Raw genomic sequence first — 19,522 nt, 5'->3', positions numbered from 1 at the left:
TAGGTTTTATGCCCCTTGGTATGATTAAGCATTGCATTTGGAGCCTCTTCTAACTCCTTTGACCATCCATGATCTCATGCTCCGTGATTCTTCTGCTGGGAATTAGGGAGCTCTGTGGCTAGTGCTCTGTCTGAAATCAGGCAGATGGTTTCTATGCAGGTGAGCACCAGAAAGGAAGGGAAGGAATCAGGCATGCAACTGAAGCTAGAAAAAAGAACAGATTAAAAATCTCCAATTAAAGACATAATTGGAAACCCTGAAGATAAAAGAGAATTTGATAAAACTGAAAGGAATAAGGAATAAAACCATTGAACAAATAAATAAGGAGCTACTTTATTTTTAAAAAGTGAAATCAATTTTTTAAATTGGTTAATTTGATAAAAAGAAAGAGAGTAGAAATTCAAATGACCAGTATTATTCACAATCAATGAAGAGGGATTTACAGCAATTTTTACAGGTATTTCCCCCATTATAGGATAATAAATCTGGCCATCTTAGTGAAATGGATAAATATAGAGATAGATAGATAGATAGATAGATATAGTCAGGTTAACAAAAGAGAAAATAGAATACTTTAACAACTCCCTCTCAGAAAAAGAAATTGAATAAGTCATCAATTAGTTCCCTATGAAAAAACCCTCAAGGCCAGATGGATTCACAAGTGAATTCTACCAAATATTTAAAGAATAATTAATTACAATATTGTAGAAAGTGTTTGAAAAGAGTACCTTGGGAAGGAACTCTACCAAATTCCTTTTATGGCGCAAATATAGTGTTTTTACCTAAACCAAGAAGGGAAAAAAATAGAGAAAGAAAACTATAGAACAATCTTCCTAATCAATATTTTGGCTAAATAAATAAATAAAATACCAGCAGGAAAACTACGACAATATACCACAAGGATATGACCAAGTCAGTTTTTTACCAGAAATGCAGGGATAGTTCAGCATTAGAAAAATCATCAGCAAAATTGAGAACATCAATAACAAAAGCAGCAGAAACCATAGAATTATCTCAATAGATTCAGAAAAAAAAACTTTTGTTAAAATTCAATACCCATGTCTAAATCTTATTTAAAATAATTATAGACAATATAAAATATCTAGAAGTCTACCTACCAAGACAAACCCAGGAACTATATGATCACAACTACAAAACACTTTCTATGCAATATAAAAGTCAGGTCTCAACAACTGGAAACACAATATGCTCCTGGACAGGCTGAGCCAACATAATAAATAATAATATTACCTAAATTATTTTTTTAAATGTTATTTAATTAATTAATTAAGAAAATTTCCTATGGCTACATAATTCACGTTCTTTCCCTCCCCTTATCCCACCACCTCCAGTAGCTAAAGCACAAATCCTCTGGATTTTACATGTGTCATTGATCAAAATGTATTTCCATATTATTGATATTTGCATTATGGTGATCATTTAGAGTCTACTCCCCAATCATATTCCCATCGACCCATGTGATCAAGCAGTTGTTTTTCTTCTGTGTTTCTACTACCACAGTTCTTTCTCTGGATGGGAATAGCATTAAATTAATTTGTATATTCAGTACCATACCAATCAAACTATAAAAAATTATTTCATAGAGCTAGAAAAATAATAATAATATTCATGTAGAAGAACAAAAGGCCAAGAATATCAAAAGAATTAATGAAAAATAAGGTGGTGTAGCTGTACCAGACCTCAAGCTGTATTATAAATCAGCGACCATCAAAAAAATCTGGTGTTGGTTAAGAAACAGAGTATTGGATCAATAGAAAAGATTACACATCGATATTAAGCAGTAAATGACAATAGTAACATAGTATTTGACAAACCCAAAGACCCAAGGTTTTGGAAGAAGAATCCAGTATTTGATTAAAAAAAACTGTTGGGAAAACTGGAAAACAGTATGACAGAAAATAGATACAGACCCAACTCCTCATACCACATAATAAAGTAAATTCAAAATGGATACATGATTTAGAAATAAAAGGTGGAACCACAAACAAATGAGAAAAACATATAATAGTTTACATTTCATTTTACTGGATAAGGGAAGAATTTATGCCCAAAAAGGGCAGAGAAAACATTACGAGATGTAAATTAGACAACTTTGACTACATTCAATCTTTAAAACTGCACAAATTATCAATAAGCACATGAAAGTGTTCTAAATGTCTTATAATTAGAAAAATGCAAATCAAAACAACTCTGAGGTATCACCTCGTACCTAGCAGATTGGCTAATATGACAGCAAAGGAAAGTAATGAATGCTAGAGGGGATGTGGCAAAGTCGGGACATTCATGTATTGCTGGTGGAGTTGTGAATTGATCCAGCCATTCTGGACGGCAATTTGGAACTCTGCCCAAAGGGCACTAAAAGACTGTCTGCCCTTTGATCCAGCCATAGCACTGCTGGGTTTGTACCCCCAAAAGATCATAAGGAAAAAGACTTGTACAAGAATATTCGTAACCACCCTCTTTGTAGTGGGAAAAAGACTGGAAAATGAGGGGATGTCCCCCAATTAGGAATGGCTGAACAAATTGTGGTGTCTGATGGTGATGGAATACTATTATGCTGAAAGGAATGATGAATTGGAGGGATTCCATGTGAACTGGAAAGACTTCCAGGAAGTAGAACAAAAGGAGCAGAACCAAAAGAACATCATAAACAGAGACTGACACATTGTAGCACAATAAAATGTAATGGACTTCTTTATTACCAGCAATGCAATAACCCAGGAAAATTCTGAGGGACTTAAGAGAAAGAACACTATTCATATCCTGAGAAAGAATTGTGGGAGCAGAAACGCAGAAGAAAAACAACTGCCTGATCACATAGGTTGATGGGGATAGGATTTGGGATGTAGACTCTAAACAGTCACTCTAATGTAAATATCAATAATATGGAAACAGGTCTTGATCAATGATACATGTAAAACCCAGTGGAATTGCTCTTTGGCTATGGGAGTGGGAAAGGAGGAAAGGAGGGCGAGAAGACGAATCATGTAACCCTGGAAAAATATTCTAAATTAATCAATTGAATTAAGAAATTAAAAAAATAGAAAGGAATAGTGATCCACTGTTGACTATCACACGACAGCACCAGCATTCATGCCTTGAAAAATACAAAATATATGTTCAACTTCATCCTAAAATGTACCGAGAATGTACAAGATCATAATCATAAAATGAATTGTGTACTACACAAAGTAGTTAGAAACTGTTATATATATTACAGAGTTTTCATGTCACATTAAAACAGAACCTTTTTTTTTTTTTAATTCTTACGTTACCTAAAAAAACAAAACAAACAAACAAAAGAAACTGCACAAACAAAACCAATGCAACCAAGCTGAGAAGGGACATAATAATCTATGAGAAAAATTATAGGAAGTGTCTCCAACAAAGGCCTAATTTCTCAATTATATACAGACCTGAGGCAAATTTATAAGAATAGAAAACATTTTCTAATTGATAAGCGGTAAAAAGATGAGAAAAAAATTCTCAGATGTATAAATAATAAAGAAATCCTCAAATCACTACATATTAGAGAAATGCAAGTCAAAACAACTGAAACCACCTCATTCTATAAGATATGGATAAAAAGACTAATATGATAGAAAAGGTAAATGATTAATTTTGGAAGCAATGTTGGTAGAGCTGTGAATTGATGCAACCATTCTGAAAAGCAATTTGGAACCTGCCCAAAAGGCCATAAAATTGCATGCCATTTGACCCAGAAAAACCACTACCAAGTCTGTATCTCAAAGACATCAGTGATAGGGGAAAAGGACCTACTTGTACAAAAAAAAATTTATAAAATCTTTTTTTGTGGTGATGAAGAAAGGGAAACTGAAGGGATGTTTATCTACTGGGGAATGGCTGAACAAGTTGTGGTATATGATTCTAGAGAATGCTATTGTACCATAAAAAGTAACAATCAAGATAATTGTGCACATGCACACATACACACACACTACAAAGATTTATTTGAAGTGATGCAAAGTGAAATGATCAGAATCATCAGAGTCCTGTACATAGTAACAATAATGAAGAATGATGATTGACTGTAAATGATGACTTTTATCAGCAAAGCAAGGATCCAGGGCAACTTCAAGGAACTCATGATGCAAAAGTTACAGTTATAGAGGGAACTGATAAAGTCTGAATACAGATTGAAGCATACTTTCTTCATTTTATTTCCTCCATGAATATTTTCTAGTGTAAGAGATATGTATCTTCTTTCACAACATGATGAACATGGAAATATGTACCGTATATTGATAACACATTTACACCTATATCGTATTTTCTGCTACCTTGAGGAAGGGTAAAGTTTGGGAGGGAAAGAGAGAACATGGATCAAAAAATGTTAGAAAATGATTATTGAAAATTGTACTGGCATAATCTGGGAAAAAAAACTTAAAAAAACTTTTTAAAAAGTATGGAAGGGAAGACAAAGGACAAAAAAAGAAGAGGAAAGCTGTAGACATGATGAGAGCTATTTCAATTCAAACATTTTGTCTACAAAAACTGATTAAGAAGATAAAAAAAGATGAGGTTCAACATTTTGCCTTGAAGCTAATATAAGCTAAGACAGAAAATAGACTCGAGAATAAAGAGAATCCATCTTAATGTCTAACTAAGGAGACCATTGAATAAATTCTGAGACCTTTGGGGGATATAAAATTACTTCCATTCCCATGAAGTGACGCTTTGTATGCATATACAGACATCAATTTTGAAAATTATAATGATGAAAATATTTTTATCTGAAGCTACTTCTGATTGTGTGCAGTCACTCTGTGGGTCTTTGAATACCCAGAGATAAATGAATGTACCTTGAATGGGTCAAACATAAGCTCTGAACATGGTTTTGATAATCCAATATGAAAATGAGATCAGGGCCAGAAACTGGATGAAAAGTCTATTCTTCAGTCTCTTGCAAAGCTTGAAGTCCAAGAAGGAGCAGATGGTTCTAAATAGATATTTGCCTTCATTTGAGATTTACCATTATTTCTATACAGGTCTAGACTGACAGGAAAGAAATTTGTGATTAGATCATCCTAGACAAAGCAGCATTAGTGGGAAGCGCTCCGTGTTTGCACCTAGAGTACATAGATTGGCTGCCTGGCTGGTTATTTACTAACTGTGTGACCCTGGGAAATTGACTCTTCACAATGGACCTCATTGCTTCATATGAAAAGTGAGACAGGCTGAACACATTGAGGTATCTGATGGTGATGGGATACTCTTGTGCTCAAAGGAATGATGAACTGGAGGGATTCCACGTGAACTGGAAAGACCTCCAGGAACTGATGCAGAGTGAGAGGAGCAGAACCAGGAGAACATTGTACACAGAGATGGATACATTGTAGCACAATCCAATATAACTGACTTCTCTAGTAGTAGCAATGCAATGGACCAGGACAATCCAAAGGGACTTATGAGAAAGAAATTTATGCACGTTGACAGAAAAAAAAACAAAACAACTGTGGGAATAGAAACACAGAATAAAAACAACTGCTTGATCACATGGGTCAATGGAGATATGGTTGGGGATGTAGACTCTAAAGGATCACCCTGGTGCAATTATCAATAATAGGGAAATAGGTCTTGATCAATGTCACATGTAAAAATCCAATTGAATTATGTGTTGTTTATGGGGGGAAAGGAGGAGGAGGAAGGAAAAGAATAAGAATCATGTAACCATGGAAAAATATTCTAAATTAATTAATTAAATAAAGTTTTTCAATTAAAAATGAGACAAGTAAACAAGGTGACCCATAAATTCTATGATTATGTATATATTGTTTTTTCATACACTTGGCAGTTTTTAGCCAATAATTTAGTTATTGGTCATAATAATAGCATACCAGTCCATACCACTGTTTTATTGAAATTCATGAAGAATCACAGAAACTAAATTTATGTGAAGACTTTTGTCAATTATTACCTTCCAAGATGTGGGACTGAAATACTCACTAAATTTAAGTGACATCTTGTCACCTTTAAATGTGGCCAAATTTAGCCCATACTTGTCAATAATTTTGGAAGACTTTATGGAACATGTAGAAAAAAATAAAAGAGAACCAGAATGCCAAGTGGTGATGTTAAGAGAGCTTTCAGTTTGTTTAGTCTCTCAATTAACTTTGAGAATTCAGTTCAACACTTAGATCCCGTAAACATAGACATCCATTCCCTTCTCTCCATATCTGAGCGCTTGATGAGTCCGTGCCATTAACTTCTCAATTCTGGATTTTCTTTTACATCATGAGATGTAAAATCTAGCAATAATGATAGTGGACAGCCTGAGCCCCTTTCAATCAGTTCTGTCCATTTTAATTCGTAGTGGACAATTCTGTGCACTCTTGTGCAAAGGTCTTTGGATGGCTACAAAGATAAATGACTAAAGCATGCCTGCTCTTAGCTATGCTTTTGCCAGCTGGAAGGTTTAGTGACTAGTGCACCACACTCTGAGTCAAGAATCAATAAATCATTCAAAAATCAAGCTGCAAGCATTTATTAAAAGCTTGCTGTAGGCTAGGTACTATGATAAGTATTGGAGATACAAAGAAAGCTAAAAACAGGCTGTGACCTTAAGGAATCACTTAGTCAATAATCATGTATTAAGCCCCTAATATATGCCAAGTGCTATATGTAGTGCTTAGGATGAAAAGGAAGGTGGAATACAATCTTCTATCAACAATCTCACATTCTAATGAGGAAGAAAACATGTGGAGAGTTATATATACAGAAAAGGTATCTGAAGAATACACTGGTGCTTAGAGGGAAGGCATCAGCATTAAGGAGATATGGAGAAAAATCTTAAAGGAACTAGAAGTTGGGCTGAGATTTCAACAAAATCAGGAGGAAGATATAAGAAGAGACATTCCAGACCTGGAGCCAAATTCTAATCCTATTTCTTCCACAGAGCTCAGGAACATCTAATGCCTCAACTATTTCTAAGCTTTTGATCTTGGAGTGGTCACTTTTCTTCTCTCATTCTCAGTTTCTGCCTTTAAAAATGCAAATAATAATGGAACCTAATTTAAAGATAATAAAGAAATGATGATAAATATACATGGTACATTTGTTGTCCCCCTTAAAAATGGATGTCATGTATATGGCAAAATCAAAATAAGGTCATGTTACAATTCCCTGATATATGTACAAACAAGCCTAACTTTGACCAGCAATTCCCAAATTTATCAGTCCCAAATGAAGTATAATATGGGGCCATTTGCTCCCCAAAGGACTTCTCCAGTATTGAAAAAGTGTCTTGGGCACTTCTAAAGTGATAAATGAATAAACTATTAAGATAAGCATGTATTTGAGAATGAATAGTGGAAAGAAGAGGAGAAAGAATATTAAGTTTGAGGCTCATAAGTTTAGTTAGATGAAAAGGAATAAAATGAACCAAAACAGAAAAGTTTGACAATGCTGAAAACATTTGACTTTTTATACTATATTTGAAGGATTAATATTTTAACTTGGAGGCAATGGGGAACACCGATTTTTTTTTTTAAATTAAGGAGTAAGATGTGTCTAAGTAGTCTATACAGCAAAGGCATCTTGGCAGTATGGCAATGGTACATCAGAGAAGTGAGAAGTCAGTTGCCAAGAATCCAGTTAGAATGCTCATATAATACTGGAAGCAGATGAGGAGAAGCTGTTTGAAGGTCATGGTTGTATGACTGTGGGCAGGACAAGTGAGACAAATTGCCTGGAGGCAGAATGTACAGGATTCAGCAACAATATATGGGGCAATAGTGCAGCAAAAGTCAAAGATGACTCTCCAGTTATACTCCTGGCTGGCTGAGGAACAGCGATCCCTTTCCCAGATAGAGACATTGGAAAGGATGGTAGGATTGGGAAGATGAGAGGCATAATGATGCCAGGCAAGTGTGTTATGAGGCTCAAAGGAGGCATGGATACAAAATACTTTACAAGCTTTTAAGCATTCTATAAATGCTAGTTATATATTATCACCACCAACAGCATCACCAGCAATGTTAATTAGCCTCTAGTCACAGGCCTCTAGTCTTGTGATGAATTCATAACCTGATACTTTCAATGTACTCCTGAGCTCAGGGAATGTTTATAGAGGAATAGAGGGGTCACTGGGGAAAAATATTTAAGCATACATGTATTGAAGTTAATATATAATAGTGACATTTTCTTAAGTCAAGGTAATCAAATAATAAAGCAAACCAGATTTGTATATGTCCATTTCTGAAGAAGAAATGATGGCACAGAAAATTTTAGATGTGCTCTCACAATCAGGCAAAGGCTGGTTACAGCACATCCTCAAAGCTAGGCTTTTCCGAGAGTGTCTTGACAATTTATTTTCTCAGTTACATGGAAGAGAGGTCCATATGTTGAGAGTCAAAGCTCAGGGTGATGGTAGCATATTGAGGAAAATGGGGAGAGATGGGAACAACTTTTGACAAACTAGAAAGAGAAATAATATTTATATTTTATGAAATATTTTCAATTTGATTATATTTTGATCTCAATTTCTCTTCTTTTGTGAGATTTCATGAAAACTAATAACTTTTTGTTAGGTTTCAGAATTTGGATTTTTTCTAATATTGTTTCCTTTTGACAATATTTTTGAAAAACAGTTTGTTGCTTAGGGGAACTGGTCTTTTTTTTTGTTTGTTTGTTTGTTTGTTTTTTTGTTTAGAATATTTTTCCATGGTGATGTGATTCATGATCCCTTGATCTCCCCATATTGTCCTCCCTCCCTGAAGCTGATCCTCCTTATCAGTATTTTGCTTTTTATCACCCCTCCAGTTCCCCCTCCTTTCAATTACTCCCTTCCCTTGTCTTATTCCCCTTCTTCTCTATAGAATGATAGAATTCTATGCCCCACTGAGTATATACATTTTTCCTTCTCACAGCCAATTACAATAAGAATAAAATTTAATCATTGCCGATCACCGCCCTTGTCCTCCCCTCTCTGTATTGATTTTTCTTGCCTCCTTATGTTATGTAATTTACTCCATTCTATCTCTCCCTTTCCTTTTCTCTCAGTGAAACCCTTTCAGCCATAGATTGATTTTTACATGTCATTCATATGCATACATATCATTTGATATCATCACATATCATCATCATATTATCATAATCAGCTTACTTCTCCACCATCTTTATGAGTAAATTCTTTCTATCTTGTCTACTACTAAGAATAACTTTTTAGATTTACAGAAATCCTCTTTCCATGTAGACATATAAACATTTTGACCTTAATGAGCCCCTTAAATTTTCTCTCTTATTTATCTTTCTGGGCTTCTCTTGTGTTTCATATTTGGCCTTCAATTTTTTTGTTTCAGTCTGGCTTATTCCTCAGGAATGCTTGAACATCTTTTATCTTATCAAATGTCCATTTTTTCCCCCTTGAAAGAATATAATCAGTTTTGCTGGATAGGTGACTCTGAGTTGTAAACCCAAATCTTTCACTTTCTTGAATATCATATTCCATGCCTTTCAACCCTTTAATGTAGATGCCACTAGTCCTATGTGATCTTGATTGTAGCTCCATGGTATTTGAATGGTTTCAAATTTTTTTTTCTTGGTATGGTGGCTTTTGAATTTAGCTATTGCATTCCTGAAAGTTATTAATTGAGAATTTCTTTCTGGAGGCAAGTGTGAATTCTTTCAATGTCAGTTTTATTTATTTATTTATTTGTTTGTTTGTTTGAGGATCTCTGGGCAGTTGTTATCTTTGATAATTTCTTTTCATATGATATCCAACGTGTTTTTGTCATCATAGCTTTCATGTAGTCCAATAATTCTCAGATTATCACTCCTAGATCTATTTTCTATGCCAGTTGTTTTTTTTTAATGATATTTCATGGTTTCCTTTTTTTCATTCCTTTAATTCTGCTTTATTGTTTCTTTATTTCTCATGCAATTATTAGTTTCTAGAGAATCAATTCTAATTTTTAAGTACTGGTTTCCCTCATTCAGTTTTTGGTTCTCCTTTTTCAATTGGCCCATTTTTTCTTGCATTACTTTCATTTCTCTTCCCCACTTTTCCTCTACCTCTCTTCATTGGTTTTTAAAGTCTTCATTGAGCTCTTCCAGACTCTGTGTCCCATCCATATTTTTCTATAGGACTTTGTGTGTGTTTCCTTTGCTTGTGTTATCCCTTTCAGTGACTTCACATTGCTCTTTGTCTCCATAAAAAAGAGTTATGTGGTTTCTTTTGGTTGTTTGCTCATTTTTCCTATCTATAGGTAGACTCTGTTTTCTGTGAAGTTGAGTGCCATCTTTAATTTCAGTCCTTCCTTGATGCTCATTTTTAGCTCATTTTCTGTGTTGTTGTTACTAATTTATCACATGGTATAAGGGCTGAGAGCTCTAACAGCCCCCTCCCCATGCTGATTCAATTGGACCTTGAGATATTGCTAGGTTTCAGTGTCAGTTTTTTATTTCAGTCTGGACTTGATCAGGTCAGGGGCTGATCAAATTCTAGCCCCAGGCTTAGGCTCAAGTTTTTGTCTCAAGGTATTCTTGATTCAATCAGGCACACCCTTGATTGCCCTTCTTGGAGCTCCATCCTTGGTTTTGGGCAAAAAGATCCTGGGGAGGCTTCCCCTGAGAACTGTGTCTTCACCCCAAACCTTGGATTATATCCTCATCCCAAACCCAGACTGCGATTTCTGGCTTCACTCTCGGCCCACGTGAATGAGCCCCCTTTAACCCAGATTGCCCTGGGCGGGGACTCCAGACTTTTCTTCAGGTTTGAAATTTCAAGAGGTATGAGTTGGCTTGGACATTATTTGTCCTGTCATGATCTCAGGGTCTGCCTGTTAAATAGTGCTTAAGTTTAGGCACCTGTGAGAGTAGATGTGGCTGTGGGGGGGGTAATTGGTTTGCTCTTGGCCTACTCTTAACTTGCTGCTATGCCTCCTGCTAGATCTGCTCCCCTCTTACCTCAGTTCTTCAGATGGTCTCTCCCTAGCTTTTGGGTTTTTCTTTTTTTTGAAGGTTGTTTTACTCTTTCTCTTTGTCAGTTCTTTCTGTATTTGTTTGTGGCAATATTTTACTCTTGGTTGGAGAGGATTTTCGTGGTGTAATGGTGCTGCTGCCCTAGTTAGAGCTGGTCTTTTTGGACTATACATATTTATTACAAAAATGTATTTTTCTTCTCTTTTTTTCCAGTGGGTTGGGATAGAGAGGTAGGTCCTGTGGATATGGAATGTTGCAATCACTTTCACATGAGGTCACAGCATTCTTCATTTTACCGCATTACAAGGAGCTTCTCAGGAACAATGCATAGATGTTTATAATGTAAAAACCGAACAGCCCAGTCTTATTTTAGTCTTTTTAGTCGTCTTCTGAAGCCTTACTCACATGCCTCACAGTGACATAGAAGCAGATGCTGGGTCTTTTTTACGTTTGGTTTTGGTGTTTTGCTTTTATATTACAAAATTAATCTTAGTTATAAACTTCCAACTTGATACTGAAGTGTTGAGCAGGGTTACCAATTAAGGAGAAAAATCTATCCCAAACCCAAAACAAGACAAGAGATTTTGTTCCCTGGAAAGCTCTGGTGCTTCCTGGTAGCATAGGGTTTCAGGGGAAAAACAGCTATTACCCAAAGCCAATCCATGGAACACCAACATACTGGGAATTTGCTCCAAACCCAAACATTCGCCATTAAGGGGTGGAGGTTTCTGTCCAAACACAAAGGAATCTAGAGGTTGTGATCTGTAGTAGCAGAAGCAGCTTTCATTGGGACAATAGAAGTACTGTTCTACTGGAGGCATGAAAAGACAGTGAAAAAAAGAAAAAAACTTTTGATGAAATAAATCTATAAAGAAATCACATTTCTACAATTTGTATCACCTCAATCCAAAGCTCATGGCCAAAACACTCTGCTCTCTAGTAGTGTTTCTTCAAGTGACAAGGCTTATTTATTTTTTTTAATGAAAGCCACATTGGAAAGTGAAAGAATGGGGCTGCCCTTTCTCTTCTGTGTCTCTATCTGTGAGAACCCAACCTACAATTTGGGGCTGTGTTCTTTTTGTTCAGTCTAGTATTGACCTGAGTTCACATTTCTGAAATGGAGCAATGTTAAAGTAGCTTCTTGAAGATAGGAATGCCCCAGGTGGCATGAAGGCAATGAGGATCAGCCTCCTGTTATTTCTGCCTTGAAGCCCGATGTCCAAAAAGCTGAATGCTACCCATCTCCTATGAGAATGCTCAAAGGACAACAAACAGAAGAAAAGAGTAAATTCACTATACCTAGGTAGGGTTGTTGAAAGAATCAGGCAATGCAAATTGAATCCAATTCTTTGACTTTCCACAGGATAATTGAGTCTCATGTGACCTCCGTTGCTGTTTCTGACCCAGGTATTTGAGATTGGATTAATCAATGTGCTTTAATTGAATAAGTAACAAGAAAATATCCATCTTCCATATAAGCTTTAACATTGGCGTCTACATGGGCTATTCCTTGATGCTATTCTCAATGAAGTCACTGATGCAGATCTAACCTATCATTTGGTGAACAACACCTGGATGTGCCAGATTAACAAGTGAAAACGAGTAAAACCATTTTTCCCACTGCTGTATATTCAAAGAAATGTCCAGTCATCATCTGCTTCACTGGTTGCCACTGATGGATTGTTGAGTAGTGCGGTGTGTATCAGACTTTCTTTTTGAGAGGAGCAGCACACATCAAAGCATTCCCCAGGATAACCAAGTTTGAAGTGCTTCCTTTACAAAATGCTCTCTCTTGGGCCATCGGGAAATAACTCGTAAGCATACGCTCTCCTCACTGAGCTAGGTCTTCTTTTCTCCGATTCCTGCTCTCCACTATCTACTGGACTCAGGTACACAAAATAATGCGACCACATAATTTAGTGAACCTGGAGAAAGGAAAGCATGGCAGTCACATGTTTTCCCATGGAACAATATATCTCCAGGTATCTAAGAACTTGGCATGGTGCTTGGCAAATAGTAGGCACTTATTAAATTCTTGTTCACTGACTGTCTGACCATGTCTTAGAGCACGTACCACTTGGCCTCCTGATCTCAGGAGTGGGGGACAATTCCTTATCCAGCTGTGCCTGACACTTCTGGCAATGAGAAAGGGAAGGGATGCATGAGGTTCTGATGTTCCCACTCTAGGTAATCAAGTAGAACACCTGAAAGCAGAGGGAGGCAGAGCAGTGAGGGAGACTAACCTTTCCCAGCAGCTTACAGGGGAAGCAGGATGTTGACCAATTAAAATTCCTGACCTCTTGGCCCCGCTTTTGTAATAATCCCCTCCCACTTCCATCCTTCTTCAAGGTGGGAATCCCATTGAGAACACTTAGCCTCAGTGGTTTTCATCATGGAGAGGGGGGTACCAGACTTCAGTTGACCCTGTAGCAATGACAGCTGCTGCCTAGTTTAGCTCTCCAAATCAGTGGGATGAGCAAAGAGGCAGCCAACCCTGTGCACCACAGTATATAGGATTTGTCATTTCCGCTGAACACGTCACAATAAAAGCTTCCTTGTCCAGCCTCTGTCCTCCTAGAGACAGTGAAGGCAGAGACACTTCCTCAAGTCTTACATATTCTCCTTGTTCCGTTTCTTTCTGGGGAAATATCAGGGATTAGAACGGGCAAAGTGGTAGATAAATTCTCTTTTTAGAGATGATATGAGGATGATGGTGTGCATATATACATATACATACACACACACATATATATCCAAGAGGCTCAATGATTAGTTGAAACTGTCAATAACTTAAGTAGCAGAATATAAAAAACTCACAAAAATCATCATTATTTGTATGTATATATATATATATAGAGAGAGAGATAAGGGAGATATCATAAACAAATTAGAGCACACATTGCCTATCAGATTTAGAGATAGAACAATATATAAATAAACAAGAGATAAACATCATTGTGAGGTATGAAATAGATAATCTTGAATACATTGAAAAAGTTCTTAACCAATTAAAACTGAGATAGCTAATATTAGAAGGAAAGCAGAAAGTCGGGAACACAATTCCTCAGATAACAGTGGTAAAATATGCAGAGAACCTTGTCCAATCTACAAGAATATGAGACATCCTCCAATTAATAAATGATCTGAAGATATCAACAGAGAGTTTTTAGATGAAGAAATCAAAGTTGTATATATGAAAAAATGCTCTGAATCTTTATTAATTAGGGAGCTGTAAGCCAAAACAATTCTGAGGGATGATCTTATATCTGTCAGATTGACCAAAAGATAAAAGACAAAATGATAGAAATCAGAAAGGCTATGAAAAAAGGGAACCCTAAGAAACTCTTGGTGGAACTCTGAACGGATGCAATCATTTTGGAGAGCAATCTAGAAATCTGCATTTGTGTATACCTTTTGACTGTATTATCACTATTAGGTTATTTCCTAAGGCAATCGGGAGAAACAGAAAAAAACTTCCTATATGATCTAGAACATTAATAGCAGCTCTCTTTGTAGTAGCAAAGAACTAAAACTGGAAGGGATAACCATCAATTGGGAAATAACTAAATAGGTTGTGACATACGATTGCAATATAAAAAATAAGGAATGGGTTAATTTTAGAGAAATAAAACCGAGGGAGACCTACATGAAATTATAAAGAATGAAACCTGCAGAATGAAGAAAACATACTCTACAGCAACAGAAACATGGTTTGACGAATGACTTGTGTGTGTTGTTCACCTCCAGAGAAAGAACTAATAAATAGAACTAAGAAAGACATCGTTTTAGATGTAATATCTCTCCTTTTGTCAAATGATGCCTTCTTTAATGGCAGAGAAGATGAAGGGGAGGGAGTTAACTGAGTACTTTAATATAACAAAACAGAAATTAATTAATAAAATAAAAATAAATTACTTAGCAGAAAAAGCCTTAGGGGTCTTCCCCCACCTCCCACTGTCCATTCCCTGAAATGGAAAACCAGATATGTGAGCTCTCTATCTCTAGCAGGTGTTTCTGTAATGCTTTAAGGTTCACCAAGTACTTTAGATACATCTCACTTTATCTCCTAATTCCTGGTTAATATTTACAATAATACTTTACATTTTATATTTGTTGTATTTATATTTATTTATTTTATTTTTATATTTTATATTTTTATATTTTACATTTATATTTAACATTAATAATACTTTACATTTTATATTTTTATATTCATTTTATTCTTATATTTTTATTTTTATATTTATTTTACATTTGCATTTATATTTTACAAGAATACTTTATATTTTATATTTTTACATTTATTTTTATTTATTTATTTTATGTTTTTATATTTATATTTTACAACAATACTTTACGTTGTAATAATTTACAGTCATATTCACATGAACCGTCAGCAAAGGAGGTCAGCTGTATTAAAGATGCTGAGTAGCTCTAATCCCGGTTTATTTCCCCACCGTTTAGTAAGACAGACGATCCGGTTGATTCAGACAACATGATTAATCCAGATACTGATTTTCAGGCCCCGCAGTGAGAAGGGCAGAAGCAAAAGCATTTTCAAAGGTTGCTCGTAGCCTGCAAATAGAAGGTTTTCATATTGTCGGCCATATGAGCTGTAGCCATAATTCCAAAACAATGAGGATGCTCAGGTGGGAGCCGGAGGCCTAGAAGGCCGGGAAAACGCTGACCAGACGATTCTCAGTATGGGTGAAGCTCCCAGACATCTGGGGTGACTTTTGACCTATAAGAAATCTCTCCGACGTAGATAAAATCATTCGCTTTTTTCAGAGACAAAAACGATGAAAATGAGACAAAACATATTAGCAAACGGTTAAGGATCGCAGCCACGGACTCTTTATCAGGGACTTTCCTGGCTGTCCCGTTTCCGGAGAGGCTGCTCTCTCCTCAGTGGGCCTCCAGTAGAATTTTCCGGCCTGTCGGTCTCACTCAGCTATTGGGCATCGGCCTGAGGGGATCACAGCAGAAGAGGGTCCCACAGAAGGCGGTGGGTCCTCGGGGACACTGGGCACTTTTCTTCAGGTGTAAAATCGGCTGTGATACTTCCACTGGCCTTTGTGGCTCCAAGAACATAAGCAGCTCCACATTGTTGGGGTGGAAACCAGAGACAAAGAGCCACGAAGGCAAGCCTGCTTTCCATGAGCGCCTGGCCAGCGCTTGGCCCAGCTCAGGAGAATCGGACGGCTCTCCAGCAGGGCTCTCCGCCCCCCCCCCCCCCCCCTTGCTGAGTAGAGCGAGCTTCAGAGCAGCGCCCCAGGCACAGACAACGTGCGCCCACCGCGTCACCGGGGCCTCTGATGAGTCTCATGGACAACACCGTCAGGGTGCTCGGAGACATAGAGGAAAAGGGGCTTTTCCTGCACACTCAGTTTTTGCTCAGAAGACGCTTTGCAGTTAGTTGATTTCTCTGCCTTGACTTCTCTGAGGATATTCTTCCTGGGGCCAAAGAGGAGACAGTACGATGTAAAGGGGAGCAACCCAAATGGACTTAATAAGGAGCTAATGATGGGCTTAATGAGTCTAGAAATGGCCGCACCACATTGAGCGCTAATGAGCACTCCCTGAGGGCCTCTTTGGCCTCCATCTAGTCTTTCAGCCTCCAGGGTCCCACCGGGAAAGAGCTCTCCCTCCCTGGGGTCCAGGGAGATGGACTACGAGGGACATCAGGGTAGGGAGAACTGGATGGCCTTTAAGTCTTGTACCAACAGGTCTGGGGAAGCTTTGGGGCCCTCCAGGTTTTCCTCATTTTGAAATGGATGGCTAGAACGTTCGTCTGCTCAGAACAGTCTCCTTCCGTCACTGCAGGACTATTTTCTCTTCTCTAGACTCGCGTGTTCTTCAGCATCAAAAGGCCCCAGGAAAGCACCGCAGAGATCTCCAGGAGGAGGGAGCAGTCAGGCGGTCACTATCTCTCGACAGTATCCCTGACGGTGCCTCTTTTTGACTCTAGTAGTACAAGCTGGGATTTCTGGTTTACAGAGTGCTTTCCACACGTTATTGTGTGGAAATTAAACCGTGTTTAATATGCACCATTATTACTCCCATTTTACAGTTAGGAAACCAAGATTCACAGTGGTCACACCGCCAAGGGTCTAACGCAAGATCCAAAATGGAAGTTTCCTCATTCCACCCCAGCCTTTCATTGTTATATCATTTAGCTCCCTAAATGAAAAAGGAACTCATGTTTAGGGGACTGAGGCACTTGCCCAAGGTCTCTCAGTTAATATGTTGCATAGATATACGTCTTCTCCTTCCAAACCCATCTCTTCATCCCCTGCTTTCTGGGAGCTACGGAATGTAAGGGAGAGACAGAATGGGGATTGGGTGGAGAAACTATTGAATGATTATAAATGAATTGTGGATGGCATGGAGACTCTTAAAGCCACACTACTACTCAGTTCCTTATATCCTAGGATGCCAGATTTGGGGAGGAGAATTATTTGTAAAAGTGGCACATAGCCATGTTTAGAGGCACTTCTCCAAGTTTTATACAAGGCCACCTTTTATTGTGTTCTGTCCACTGTAATACTTCGTGCCCTGTGTAGTAGGGCAGTTAGGGTGGTACAGTGGATAGAGTGCCAGACAAGAAGTCAGAAAACCTTTTCTTCCTGTGCTTAAATTTGGACTAAGACACTTGATAGCTGTGTGATCCTGGGAAAGTCCATTAACTTTGTTTACCTCAGTTTCCTCATCTGTCAAATGAGCTGGATAAAGAAATGGCAAACCACTCCAGTATCTTTGCCAAGAAAACCCCAAAAGGGATCATGAAGAGTTGAACATGACTGAAAAGTGACTGAACAACAATGATAACACAATTTTTACAGTCCTTAAAAGGTGGAAGAAAGGTTTAAGAAAGCTTGTGGGGATGACATGTGATGGTGAATTGGGCTGTTGGCGCAGCCTAATGACCTCCTAATGTACAAGGACCAAACCTTGGCTTCTGTGGCTTTCCTTCGAGATAGGATAACCTTATGATTTGGAATGAAATTTATCTGGAAAAATGCAAGCTCTAGTGAGTGGTCCTTGGTCCAAGTCCTTGGAATCCAACCTGAAACTGGCTAATGGACATAACAAAAGTGGTATTTCCTCTTAGAATCCACGACTCAAGATAAACCACCAACAGTCCATATCCTAGGGTAGTGAGGATGATAGGTAAATCTATTTGAAGGAAGATTTTTGTCCTTGTGTGCTCATGGTTTTCATAAGGAGAAAACAGAAAAGAGATGAGCAGACTGGCTATCCTTAAGAGGCACTTTGGGTAGAGATGAGAATGAGGTAACTCCTGGGGTAGCAAAAGCAGTAGTTGTTCTTTGTCCTATAGGCCTGCTTACCCAAGCCATGTGGACCAGTCTAGAATTTAGATAAATCTGGTGCCAAGATCTCTCTCTCTTTTTCTCTGTTCTGTCTCTTTCTCTGTCTCGGTCTGTCTCTCTAATTATATAAATTAAATAATATGTAATATAAAATAAATATATAAATAAAAGTATAAGTATGTATTTATTGAACTGACATAGAATTGTAAATATATTTATTCTCCTTCTCCATCTCAAACATTTCCAGAATTCTAACTATGGGATTTATCTTTTACCAAAAATCATTTCAGGAAGATTAATAGTACAGTGAACTCAACTGAAAGCACTAATAACATTCCATACCAATAGGACTTCTTAACATTTCAATTTTCAAAGAGTTTTCTTTAATTAATAGAAATGTATTTCCTATCCCTCCTTTCCCCAATGCCATTTTTAAAAGGGAAAAAAAAAACCTAAATTTGCAGCAAAGGAGAAAAAAATTCTCTTTTGCTCCCAACTTATAACATACATTCATGCACAGTTATACATGCACAAATAGGTGCATTTTTTCTTGTATCATTAAAGACCCTCTGGAATCATGTGTGGCTATTATATTGAGCAAAGGTTTTGTGATTTTTAAAGTTGTTTGGTTGACAGTGTTGTTATTGAATAAATTGTTCTCCAGCTCTTCTCCTTTCACTAATTTATTTATATAAACAAGTCTTCCAAATTGAGGATCTTCAGTCATCTCGATATTCTAGTCCAAACCATGCTTCCAGTTCTCCTTCCTTCACTCTGCATCAGTTCATACAAATCTTTTGAAGTTTTTTGGAATTTCTTTCTTCCTTTCTTGTCACCCAGACTAATTCTATCATATCCATGTGCCATAAGTTATTCATCCATTCCTCTATTGATAGACATCCTTTTTGTTTCCAGATTTTTGTATGTTTTTTGCAATGCTATTCACATGAGGCACCCCAAAAGTCTGATGAGACCTCATTTCTTCTGTCCAGAGAAAAGCTCAATAAAACTAAGTTATACTGAAGCATCATACCAAGTCAGAAGAATGATAAGGGCTGGGCAATTGTGGTTAAGTGTCTTGTCGAGGGGCACACAGCTAGAAAGTATCTTAGGTCACATTTGAACTCAGAATATTCCATCTCTAAACTGGATTCTCTATTCACTGAGCTACCTAGCTGATCTGAAATGATTAAATTTCAACTATTAATTTTCTTTTTCAAAAATGTTTT

Source organism: Monodelphis domestica, chromosome 5 (genome assembly GCF_027887165.1).
Source record: "Monodelphis domestica isolate mMonDom1 chromosome 5, mMonDom1.pri, whole genome shotgun sequence".
In the NCBI taxonomy this organism is placed as follows: domain Eukaryota; kingdom Metazoa; phylum Chordata; class Mammalia; order Didelphimorphia; family Didelphidae; genus Monodelphis; species Monodelphis domestica.
Note: the sequence above shows the minus strand (reverse complement) of the source record.